Genomic DNA, 11,510 nt, shown 5'->3' on the forward strand with positions numbered 1-11,510 from the left:
TCCTGGAAACTATTCTCAATGGTTTTTCTTATATTGTTTCACCTTCCTAAAAACACGTCTAATTGAAAATTAAGTTGTATGTCTCTTTGAAATTAAAAATGTCTTTTGTAGAAAACTTTAATATTGATTTTGTTTCTCTTTTACCCACTATTATTCACCTTTAAAATTGCAAATATCTTTCTGTTTTTATTGAACATTATTCAACAAGCTAAGCAAAGATGGGCAGGGACTGTTTTTGATTATAGATAATGCAAAGAATCAAAGAATGTGTGGACTTTAATTTCCTATAGATAAGAGCTTTGTCATAAAAACCAGCTCCTGTGTTGCCAATATGATGGTAATAAGTTTGAGTTCTAAACGGGTAATTTGCAATTTATGTTTATTCTAAAAATGTAATTTTGATTAAAATTTTTGAGAACATTACCCTTCCTACAATAAGAATCTTTTTTAGGACACTTATTGGTGTTTCTCAAGAGATGGTGGTAATAAAGCTTTTTCAGATACTTTTGAAATATCAAGACTAAAATATTTCTATATTATTTTATTCTGAGATTTATTTCTGACATTCTAGATTGCTGTTGAGATTCCAAAGTCCAAAAATTGTTGTGTCCACACAGCACCCCTAAATCAGAGCAAAAGTTAAGCACCAGCAAAAACCTGTTGTTTAGTGTCTATGGCAACACAGATGAGGGAAAGGTCCAATGTGTGAATGATTCGACATTGACTTACAAGGAGGCAGAAGGTTGTAGCATGTAAATTAATTATATCTACCACATTCTTTTACCTTTATCAATACTTTTATAAAGAAAGTATTTTCTCGCTATTGTAGAAAGGTATACAATAAGATCATAATGCTTTTTATTCTAAAGTTGTTTTATATGTTTTTTAAATGTTAACATTTTATTAAACTTCTCTCATGATTTTTTAATTAAAAAAACTGCGATGTAACATAATATATTAAAGAAAGCACAGCGAATAGAGTAACACATATGCAGGAATCCTGCTTTATTTCTTATCAGATGAGTGGCCTTGAGGACACCTGTTAGCCCATTCTAAATCTCTGTATTCTCCACACTAACCAATACTTAGAATTGTGGGGATTCATTGACATAAAGGCTATAAAGCATCTAGCAGAGAACACATAATAATCTCTACAAAATGTTAGGTGATGTTCTCCTTGCTCCATATTGCAAGAAGGCAAATCGAAGTATTGTTTTTTTGCCAGCTTTAAGTTAGAGGAGATACAGTTGTGAACCATATAGCAACTCAGGTCAATCCTCTATGGAACCAAAAGCAATTCTATCTAGGGACAAGATGATAATATATAAAAATATACATACAATCAACTTTTATCTAAGTAATCTTTACCAAATAAGGGAATTTCCAAACAAATGTCTTGGTTGGATAATAGTTTTTTTTTTTTTTAATATCTTAAAAAACACTATAAGAATCTTTTCCTTGTTTTGTCTTATCACATTTGAGGTCTCAGTTTTCCCATTCTTGGTCTCTGACGAAACCTGAAAGACTAGAAATAAAAAATGGATACTCAAAATACTTCCTGTGGACCAACAGCATCGTATCACCTCTCAGCTTATTGCGAATGCTTATCTTCAGCCGCAATCCCAAATCCACCAAATCAGAATTTCTAGAGGGAGATCCCAGAAGTCAGTTTTTCAATAAATGTTTGTTATAACTGCAAAGGTCTAAGAACCACTGGTCTAATTAATAGCTTTTTAAAATAAATGCTTGTTTAAAAAATGCACTAACAAGAGTACTTAGACTGACACCAAAGGAGTAAACCATGAATGAAAATATTAATACATTGTCTTCAACAAAATAAAAAATATTTTGCTCCATGAAAGCCCATGTGAAGAAGATGAAAAGACAAGCTACACATTAGGAGAAAATGCTAGGAAAAAGACTAGTATCTAAGAAATCTCAGAATTCAACATATAAACACCTGAAAATTGACAGAATACTGAACAGACCTTTCACCAAGGTGATAAACAGATGAAAAGCACACTCATGGAAATATGTTGAATATCATTAACTACAAGGGATATGTACCTAAAAAAAACCCGGTGACATCATTACGCACATTTAAAACGACTTAAATTTAAAAAAAAATAGTGATACCACCAAATGCTGGCAAGGATGAGGAAAAACTGATTCATTCACATCTTCTTGATAGGAATGTAAAATGGTACAGCCACTCTGGAAGTTCGGCAATTTCTTATAATAGGAAACACTCAATTACCATGAGACTCAGTAACTGAACTCTTTGAGGTTTATCCCAGATGAAAGAAAACTATGTTTACATAAATACATGGACAAAGATGCCCATAGCAGCTTAATTTGGAATAAGCAAAAACTGGAAACAACCCTGATGTCCTTCAGCAGGTGAACTATTCAAGAAACTGTGGTACAATATTCCATGTAAGACCACTAAGCAATATAAAGAGAAATTACTGATAGTTTGATACAGGTAACAATTTAGATTAAATTCTAGAGAGTTACGTTGAGTGAAAGAAAGTTACTCCCAAAGGATATATACTGCAGGATTCCATTTATATGAAATTCCTTAGTTGACATTTTAGATATAAAGGATTGATTAGTGATGCTATATGAGGAATCCTGGTGTTGGAATTGTCCATAACTTGACTTGGTAGTGAATTCATGAACCTCCAAATATGATAAAATTGTGTAGAACTGAATACGTATATATACATACAAATGAATACAAGTAAAGCTGGGGAAATCTGAATAGGATCAGTGGATTGTGTCAATGCCAACATCATGGTTATGTCTGGTGTGTGTATCTCTCTGTGTGAATCTATAACTGTCTTAATAATTCAATTAAAAACATCAAAAGTCCTCCAAATTAAAAAAAAAAACTCCAAAAAAACCCATTAAAGTCCTCCTTATTACTCCTTAATTATCTCTAAGGCTTCTTCTTAACTTTGCCATAAAAATTACGTCAACATAAATGGTATATAGATTGTGTTTTAGGCATCTCATCAATTTTACTGAATTTTCCTTCATGTTTCTCTGGTAATGACTGTGACATAATTGATCATAGAGAAATAAAAATTTATCAAATCCCTTTATGTAAGTCAAACATTTAGATGAACTGTGAATCTTTTCAGATAATACCATAGTACTCGACATTCATAGCTGCAGAATCATTATGGAAATGCTCACCTTAAATTGTGGTGGAACACATCTAATGTAATTTCAAGTTGATTAGTTCTAGTGATTGAGGCAGCCCTTCTGGATCAGTGTATGTAAAACCATTAAGCAGATAAACCATGTTCAGCTGTTGATCATAAATCATAAAGATAAGAATTTAATGTTGTACATAGAAAAATGATTCTTAGATTCCAGAACAGAATTATTAACCTACATTTCCCTAGTATTTTGTGAATTTGTATTTTCATGTTATTGCATTTTTCGCTCATACTAGCATTAAAACTGGTATCAATGAATAATTCCTTTATAAATACATAAGCTGAACATTCATCACATCTAAAAATTACTAAGGAAAAATCACTAAGAAAATAAGAAAACAGTGATTAAAAAATCAAAGTATATACTTTATATTTGAAAGATGCCTGTTTTTCTCTATTAATTAATCACTCAGAAACGGCAAAAAGGTGGAAGGTAGTTTAAATATTGGAGTAAAATACTCAGACATATTTTGTCTTCCTTTTATATATTTTATATTTTCTTATTTTTTCAATGATAATTTTCTTGTTTTTTAGCCAAACTTGCTAAAAATAATAATTTCCAAGTGTAGGTGGATTACAAATTGATTCTGAATTTTAAAAGAACACATAATATTGAAATCTAAGGAACACAATTCTTCACAGTGTTGGTAGAAGTGGCTGAGACATCATTTAGCCATCTCATAAATCAATATTTTTTCAGATCCAATGAGACTTAACAGTTCATTTTTTTAACCAACCCAAACTGATTTCTTCTATTTTCTGGCTAATGTTAAGTATAATTTTGATGTCAGTCAATATTTTGTCTTCAGAATGATTTTGCTTGGTCTGCTATTGCATGAAACTCAAAGGTCACAAAAGCCACGGATCCCGAAGCATGATAAAAGGCAGAAGAAGAATGCTATGTTTCCACTTAAAATTTCTTTTCTGCTGATTTTAAAAGTGCTAGATCCCCGGAAGACATACTGTCTCAAAGAATAAATGGTTCACGTGTTTTCCTTGACATCATGACTACTTAATCCTTTTGCCTTGCATATGGATCAGATAAGAGGATGCAAGATTGGTGATTGATTTTATGTTTTGTTAATTGGCACAAATTATCACTTGGATATTCAGCAGACAAAACAGATGATACATGACTCAACAAATAAACTAAAAAGGCGCTGTACAAATGCCAAAACATTTTATAATATTTGAGATGTTGAATTCAGCTTGTGACAAAATATTTGCTTTAAAAATCTTTCATCAATATTGTGAGATAGGACATTATGATAGATTTCTTGCTAAAAAAAGGGTGATATATACAAATACATGTTTTGGAATGATGAAGATTTATGAATAAAAAATAGTTACTGGCATCTTCGTACTATTTTCAGTGATATTATCTTCAGTATAAATGGTGACTGTCAGTCCCACTGAGAGGTTGAGACTGAGTTTAGCTCACTTTTTCCTTAAAAATCATGAAGGGTATGAGGAGAGTCATGTAAATTATGTCCAATTGAAAACTGAGCTGTCAGAGAGGATATAACACTTAAAGTTCTCTGTAAGATGACTCCTTATCTTAAAAGATAATTTCAATAATCATATGGTGATACATTTTATATTTTATTCATAAAAAATTCCAGTTTCATCTAAATGTACAGCAGAATCTTTATCCTAGTATTTTAAAACTCTTAAGAGAGAACTTTAGGGCTTTTGGGTTGATGTTTAGTTTAAAAAAAAAAAAAGAACCAGTGAGATGAATTTATTGGAGCAGTTTTCTCATAATCACTTGGCTCCAGAAGGACTGAAGTTAATGCATGCTATGTGAAATGTGACATTCTCTTGGTTATGGACCAAAGAGGCTATAAAGATAAACTGGAGTTCATCATATCGAAGATGGTGTTTACATTTTTTCATCTCTGTACTGAATTTAGGCTCGGCTTCTTGGGATACTTTTAGTGCTCTCTCTGGACTGAAAAAGTATCTGACTGAGCTATCCACATGTCATTTCTCTATCCTTTCCTAAAATGCAGGGCATCAATCAAGCCCACAAGATTGACCTTAGACAAGTCATCAGCAAACCTAATGGCGTATTTTACTTACTCCTGAAGTACCCTCCCTACTGAAGGATTGTATGATAATCTCACCAATATCCATTTGATCTCTATCTCATTGTAGCAAAGGTACCATATTAGGATATGGATACAAACATCAGGGGTGAATTCTGAGAGACAGACTCTGCACTTCAGCAGCCATGTTTAAGCCAAGTAGGGTGTAATATTCTTCAGTTACAGTAAATGTTTTTGAACCTAATCCTAGTTAAAGACATCTAAGAGAGTGTCCTGGGGATTTTGTTTCCTTCTTTATGTGAAAAAGCCACATGATGAGATGACCTCTTGTCCTCCAGTTACTTTTGTGCAGAGATGGAGCTCCCAGAATTGTTGCAACCGTTTTGCTTAATAAGAAAGCAAATCAGACTTAATGAGAATCAAAATAAACTACAGAAAAAGGAGATGGCGTTACTAAACTGGATCATCCCCAAAGCTTTCCCTACCTCTGGACTTACCATTACCAAAACAGTCCCTTTTTGTTTAAAATACTTGTGTTTAGTAGTCTGTTACCTGTAGCCTAAGTCCTTCCAATGTACAGTCCTCTCTGCCCATTCTTCAAAATTCAACTAAGTTAGACCACTTTATAATAATCACTGATGTTTATGGAGCTTTTACTAGATACCAGATGCCGTGTTCTGCACTGTATTTTGCATGGATTTACTAATTAATCCTCTTAACTTTGTGAAAGCATTCTATTATTATATTCTAAAATTTTTAAGTTCACAGAAAGATTAAGTAACTTACCCAAGATTCTAATAAATAGTAGGAAGAATAAGCATAACCTAGCAATATTACTCTGGAAGTCTCATTCTCTACCATGACATAGCATTGCCTCATCATATGCTAACATTCACATCAGCGCTCTATGCACTCTTCTGTTAGGATTGTTTTACATTTGTTGTCTTAACTGCACAATTAGTACCTGATATGAAATAATTCTCAGCTAACCTATTTTATAGCTATTATTTTATATTTGTATGTTTTCCTTTTTGATCGATTTTCTTTGGAATGGACACTGGTTTACAGTACTCTCGCATTTTATAATATTCTGCAAACACAAGAAATCCAGTGTACATAGCAATATTGATACAATTTCAAAATCGTACAAAGTTCAGCAATAATAAATATAGTCATCACATTGCAATATACTTGAAATATGGGTTGTTATTAGGACAACTACCTTCCCTCCTACCTCTCTTCATTCTGTTGCTGAACACTCCTTTACTTCCCCTACACAACTGAGAATCATAAGATAGGAATTCTTCAACATCCTTATCTCACCACACTTTCAACTAAATTATATCACCCTAATGTGTGCTCTCATTAATTTTGTATAAGGCATCTTTTTCTCTCATTACTCTGCTTCTCATCTCCTCTTAAGTGCCAGATGATTTGGGTTCATTGGCTCTTTGATTTTTTTCCACTTACACATATATAATAGACACTTCAAAATTTTATAAATATATAAAGTACAAGTGTTATGATTTATGAATATAATGTAAAATAATTAAATTAAGCTAGTTACCATATTCATTATCTCAAATGTTTAACATTATTTGTGCTGAGAACATTAGGAATTTACTCTCCTAGCAACACACAGACAGTCTTCAATGTACAATTTTTTTGTACAATGTACAACTCATCACAAAATTTTTCAGTTTTGTGATGAGTTTTAACTCAATTACAAGTTGAAGAGCTCCTTACAATTTTCAATGAGTTAACAATATCTATTGAATGTCTATTGCTTTCACACAACTGTAAAGTCTAAAAATTATAAATCAAACCTTCATAAGTAAGGGAGCATCTACTGTGCTGCCCTCATTAAAATAATTTAAAATATCCCCTCCTTTTCAATTTTTTGAAAGAGTTTGAAAAAAAAAAACAGGTATTAGTTTTTCTTTCAATGGTTGATAAAATTCAGCCATAAAATCATTAGGTCCTGGACTTTTCTTTGATGGGAGACTTTTCATTACTTAATCAAAATTCTTGCTCTTTATTGGTTGGTTCAAATTTGCTATTCAGTTTTGGTAGGTTGTATGGGTCAAGAAATTTATTTATTTCTTCTCAGTTGCAATGTGTCCTCATTCATTTCTGATGTAAACAAAATATAAAAACCTTTAGCTAAACTAAGATAAAGACAGAAGGCTCAAATTATTTGCTTATCTTTTTCAAAAAATAACTTTTAAAAAATTTTTTGAATTTTTTAATTGTTTTTCTCTATGTGTACTCTGATCTTTATTATCTCCTATTTCAGCTTTATTTTGGCTTATTTTTTCTTTTTCTAGTTATTATTCATTTAATCACTCTATTATTTTTATTAGAGAATTTAATCCATTTATATTTAGTCACTAATGATATTTCTCTTCCACACTTTGTTTTTTATTTCATAGTTATATTATTTCATAATTTGTTTTCCTTTAAAATTTATTTTAGCTATATTTATTACCAATAGTTTTAACTTTTAACCCTTGTACTATAAATAAACTTGCCTTATACAATATTATTATAGTACTAGGATATTCTTAACATGGCTCAGTTTTACTTATATCCTTGAGTTTTGGACATTTGTGTGTTTCGTGTTACTAATTAGCAGCTTTTTTTTTTTTTTTTTTTTTTTTTTTCAGTTTAAAGAACTCTCTACTTTGTCAAAGATTAGATGGTTGTAGGTGTGTGGCTTTATTTCAGGGTTCTCTAACCTGTTCCATTGGCATATATGTCTGTTTTTGTACCACTACCATACTGTTTAACTTACTGTGGCCCTTTAGTATATTTGAAGTTAAGTAGTGTGTCAACTTTGTCAAAGACCAGATGGTTATAGATATGTGGCTTTGTTTCTGGGTTCTCCATTTTTTTACCATTGGTTCTCATGTTTGTTTTTGTACCACTGCCATGCTGTTTTGCTTACCGTAGCCTTGAGTATAGGTTGAAGTCAGGTAATGTGACATTTCTAGCTTTGTTGTTTTGCTTAGGATTGCTTTGGTAGACTCTTTTTTGGTTTCACATGAATTTTAGAATAGGTCATTCAAATCCTGTGAAGAATGTCATTGGTAGTTTGATGGAAATATCATCAAAATTCTACATTGCTTTGGGAAGTATGGTCATTTTAACAATACTGATTCTTTGTATTCATGAGTGTGAAATGTTATTCCACTTGTTTGTATCATCTCTGATTTCCTTCAGCAGGCTTTTGTAATTCTTTGTTTGTTTGTTTTTTGAGGCAGTTTTGCTCTTGTTGCCAAGGCTGCAGTGCAGTGGTGCGATCTTGACTCTCCGCAAGCTCCCCCTCCCAGGTTCAAGTGATTCTCCCACCTCAGCCTCCAGAGTATCTGGGATTACAGGCATGTGCCATGAAGCCCAGCTAATTTTGTATTTTTAGTAGAGATGGGGTTTTTCCACGTTGGTCAGGCTGGTCTCAAACTCCTGACCTCAGTTGATCCTCCAGCCTCGGCCTCCCAAAGTGCTGGGATTACAGGCATGAGCCACCTAGCCTGGCCTGTAATTCTTATTGTAGAGATCTTTCACCTACTTAGTTAGCTATATTCCTAAATATTTTAATTTTTGTGTGGCTGTTGTGAATAGGATTGTATTCTTCATTTGACTGTCAGCCTGGACGTTCTTGCTGTATAAAAATGTTACTATTTTGTATCCTCGAGTTTTAGTGAAGTTGTTTATGAGATCTAGGAGATTCTCTGCAGAGATTATGGGGTTTTCTAAGTATAAGATCATAACAAAAACAAGCAATGAGAAATGGACTCTCTATTCAATAAATGTTCTTGAGATAATTCGCTAGCTATATGCAGAAGATTGAAAATGAACTCCTTTTTTCACCATATACAAAAATCAAATCAAGATGAAATAAAGACATAATTGTAAAGACCCTAGAAAACCTAGGAAACACCTTTCTGAACATAGACTCTGGCAAAGATTGTATGAACAAGTGTCCAGGCCTGCCACGGTGGCTCACGCCTGCAATCAAAGCACTTTGAGAGGCCAAGGTGGGTGGATCACCTGCAGTAAGGAGTTCAAGACCAGCCTCACCAACATGGTGAAACCTCATCTCTACTAATAATACAAAATTAGCCTGGTATGGTGGCGAATGCTTGTAATCCCAGCTACTCGGGAGGCTGAGGCAGAAAAATCGCTTCAATCCTGGAGGGAGAGGTTGCAGTGGGCCGATATCGCGCCATTGCACTCCAGCCTGGGCAACAAGAGTGAAACTCCGTCAAAAAAAAAAAAAAAAGAAGAAAGAAAGAAAGAGAGAGAGAGAAAGGAAGGAAGGAAGGAAGGAAGGAAGGAAGGAAGGAAGGAAGGAAGGAAGGAAGGAAGGAAGGAAGGAAGGAAGGAAGGAAGGAAGAAAAGAAAAGAAAGTCGAAAAGCAATTGCAACAAAAACAAAAATTGACAAAAGAGTCCTAATTAAAGATCTTCTGCACAGCAAAGGAAATTATCAACAGAGTAAACAGACAATGTGGAGAATGAGATAAAATATTTGCAAACTATGTATCTGACAAAAGCCTAATATTTAAAATTTGTAAGGACTTAAACCAATTAATAAGCCAAAAAAATGAACAACCCAATTAAAATGTGGGCAAAGGACATGAACAGATAGTTTTCTAAAGAAGACATATATTTGGTCAACAAGCATATGAAAAGAGTTCAATATCTCTGATCATTAGAGAAATAAAAATCAAAACCACAATGAGATACAATCTCACACCAGTCAGAATAGCTATTATTAGAAGGTCAAAAAGTAACAGATACTAGTGAGGTTGAGTAGCAAAGGGACAACTAACATACTGCTGGTGGAAGTGTAAATTAGTTCAGCCATTGTGGAAAGCATTATGGTGATTCCTCTAAGAGCTAATAACAGAATTATCATTTGACTCAACAATCCCATTACTGAGTATATACCCAGAGGAATAGAACTAATTTTACCATAAAGACACATGTATACAAATGTTCATTGCAGCACTGTTTACAATAACGAATACATAGAATCAACTTAAATTCCCATCAAAGGTAGACTGGACAGATAATGTGGTACACATATACCATGGAATACTTTGCAGCTACAAAAAAGAATGTGCTCATATCCTTTTCAGCAACATGGATGGAACAGGAGTCTCTTATCCTAAGCATATTAATTCAGGAATAGAAACCAAATATCACATGCTTTCACTTATAATTGGGAGCTAAACCTTGAGTATACATGGAAACAAAGAAGGAAACAATAGGTATTATGACTTATTTGAGTGTGGAAGGTGGGAAGAGAGGGAGGATTGAAAAACTACCTACTAGGTACTGTGCTTATTAGCTGGGTGATGAAATAATCTGTACACCAAACCTCCATGACACATAATTTATCCATGAAACAAACCTATGCATGTCTCCCCCACCGAATCCAAAATAAATGTTGGGGAAAAAAAAGAACTCTCTTTATCAATTTTTGTAAGGCAGAGCTGATGGTGATTAACTCACATAGGTGTTTTTGTGGTGGCTGTTGTTTTTCTCTGGGAAAGTTTTTTATTTCTTACCCATTTCTGAAACTCACCTTTGCTTGAAAAATTATTCCTCATTAAAACTTTTACTTTTTTTTATTTCAAGCAATTTGAATATATTATATAACTGTGTCCTAGCCTGCTGGTTTTCTTTTTTCCCACAAAATCTACTCATAGTCATATTGACACTTGTTTCTATGCAATGTGTTTCTTTTCTCTTGTTGCTCTCAAAATGGTTTATTTGTCTTTGATTTTTGATACTTTGATTATGTACTTAGATATATTTCTCTTTGGGTGTAATGTGATTGGGAATCTTCATGCTTACTCTACTTGGGTGTTGGCATCTATCCTCAAATTAGAAAATTTCCTTGGTAGAAACAGACCTTCACTATTTTTTTAGCCTGCAATTCTTGAAGGGCCAGCTGATGATGACCCGAATCCAGCAGAATTTGTTGTGAATTCTCTAGCTTCTTGGGTGCTGCCTTTCCTCTGATGTCAAGTGAGGCTGCTGGTGGTTATCCACTATCACGTGGAGCTACTGGCTGGGTATTATGCGGGCTTCTAGCCAGGTGAATCAGAAGATGTATTCTAGGGTTGAACAATTCCACTCTTTGGGGTCTTCAGCTGGACAGGGCTGTAGACTGAGCTTTAAGGTTAGGCAAAATTACTGCTCAGGAAAGGCAAGAAAGAGGCTAT

This window comes from Macaca thibetana, chromosome 7 (genome assembly GCF_024542745.1).
Source record: "Macaca thibetana thibetana isolate TM-01 chromosome 7, ASM2454274v1, whole genome shotgun sequence".
In the NCBI taxonomy this organism is placed as follows: domain Eukaryota; kingdom Metazoa; phylum Chordata; class Mammalia; order Primates; family Cercopithecidae; genus Macaca; species Macaca thibetana.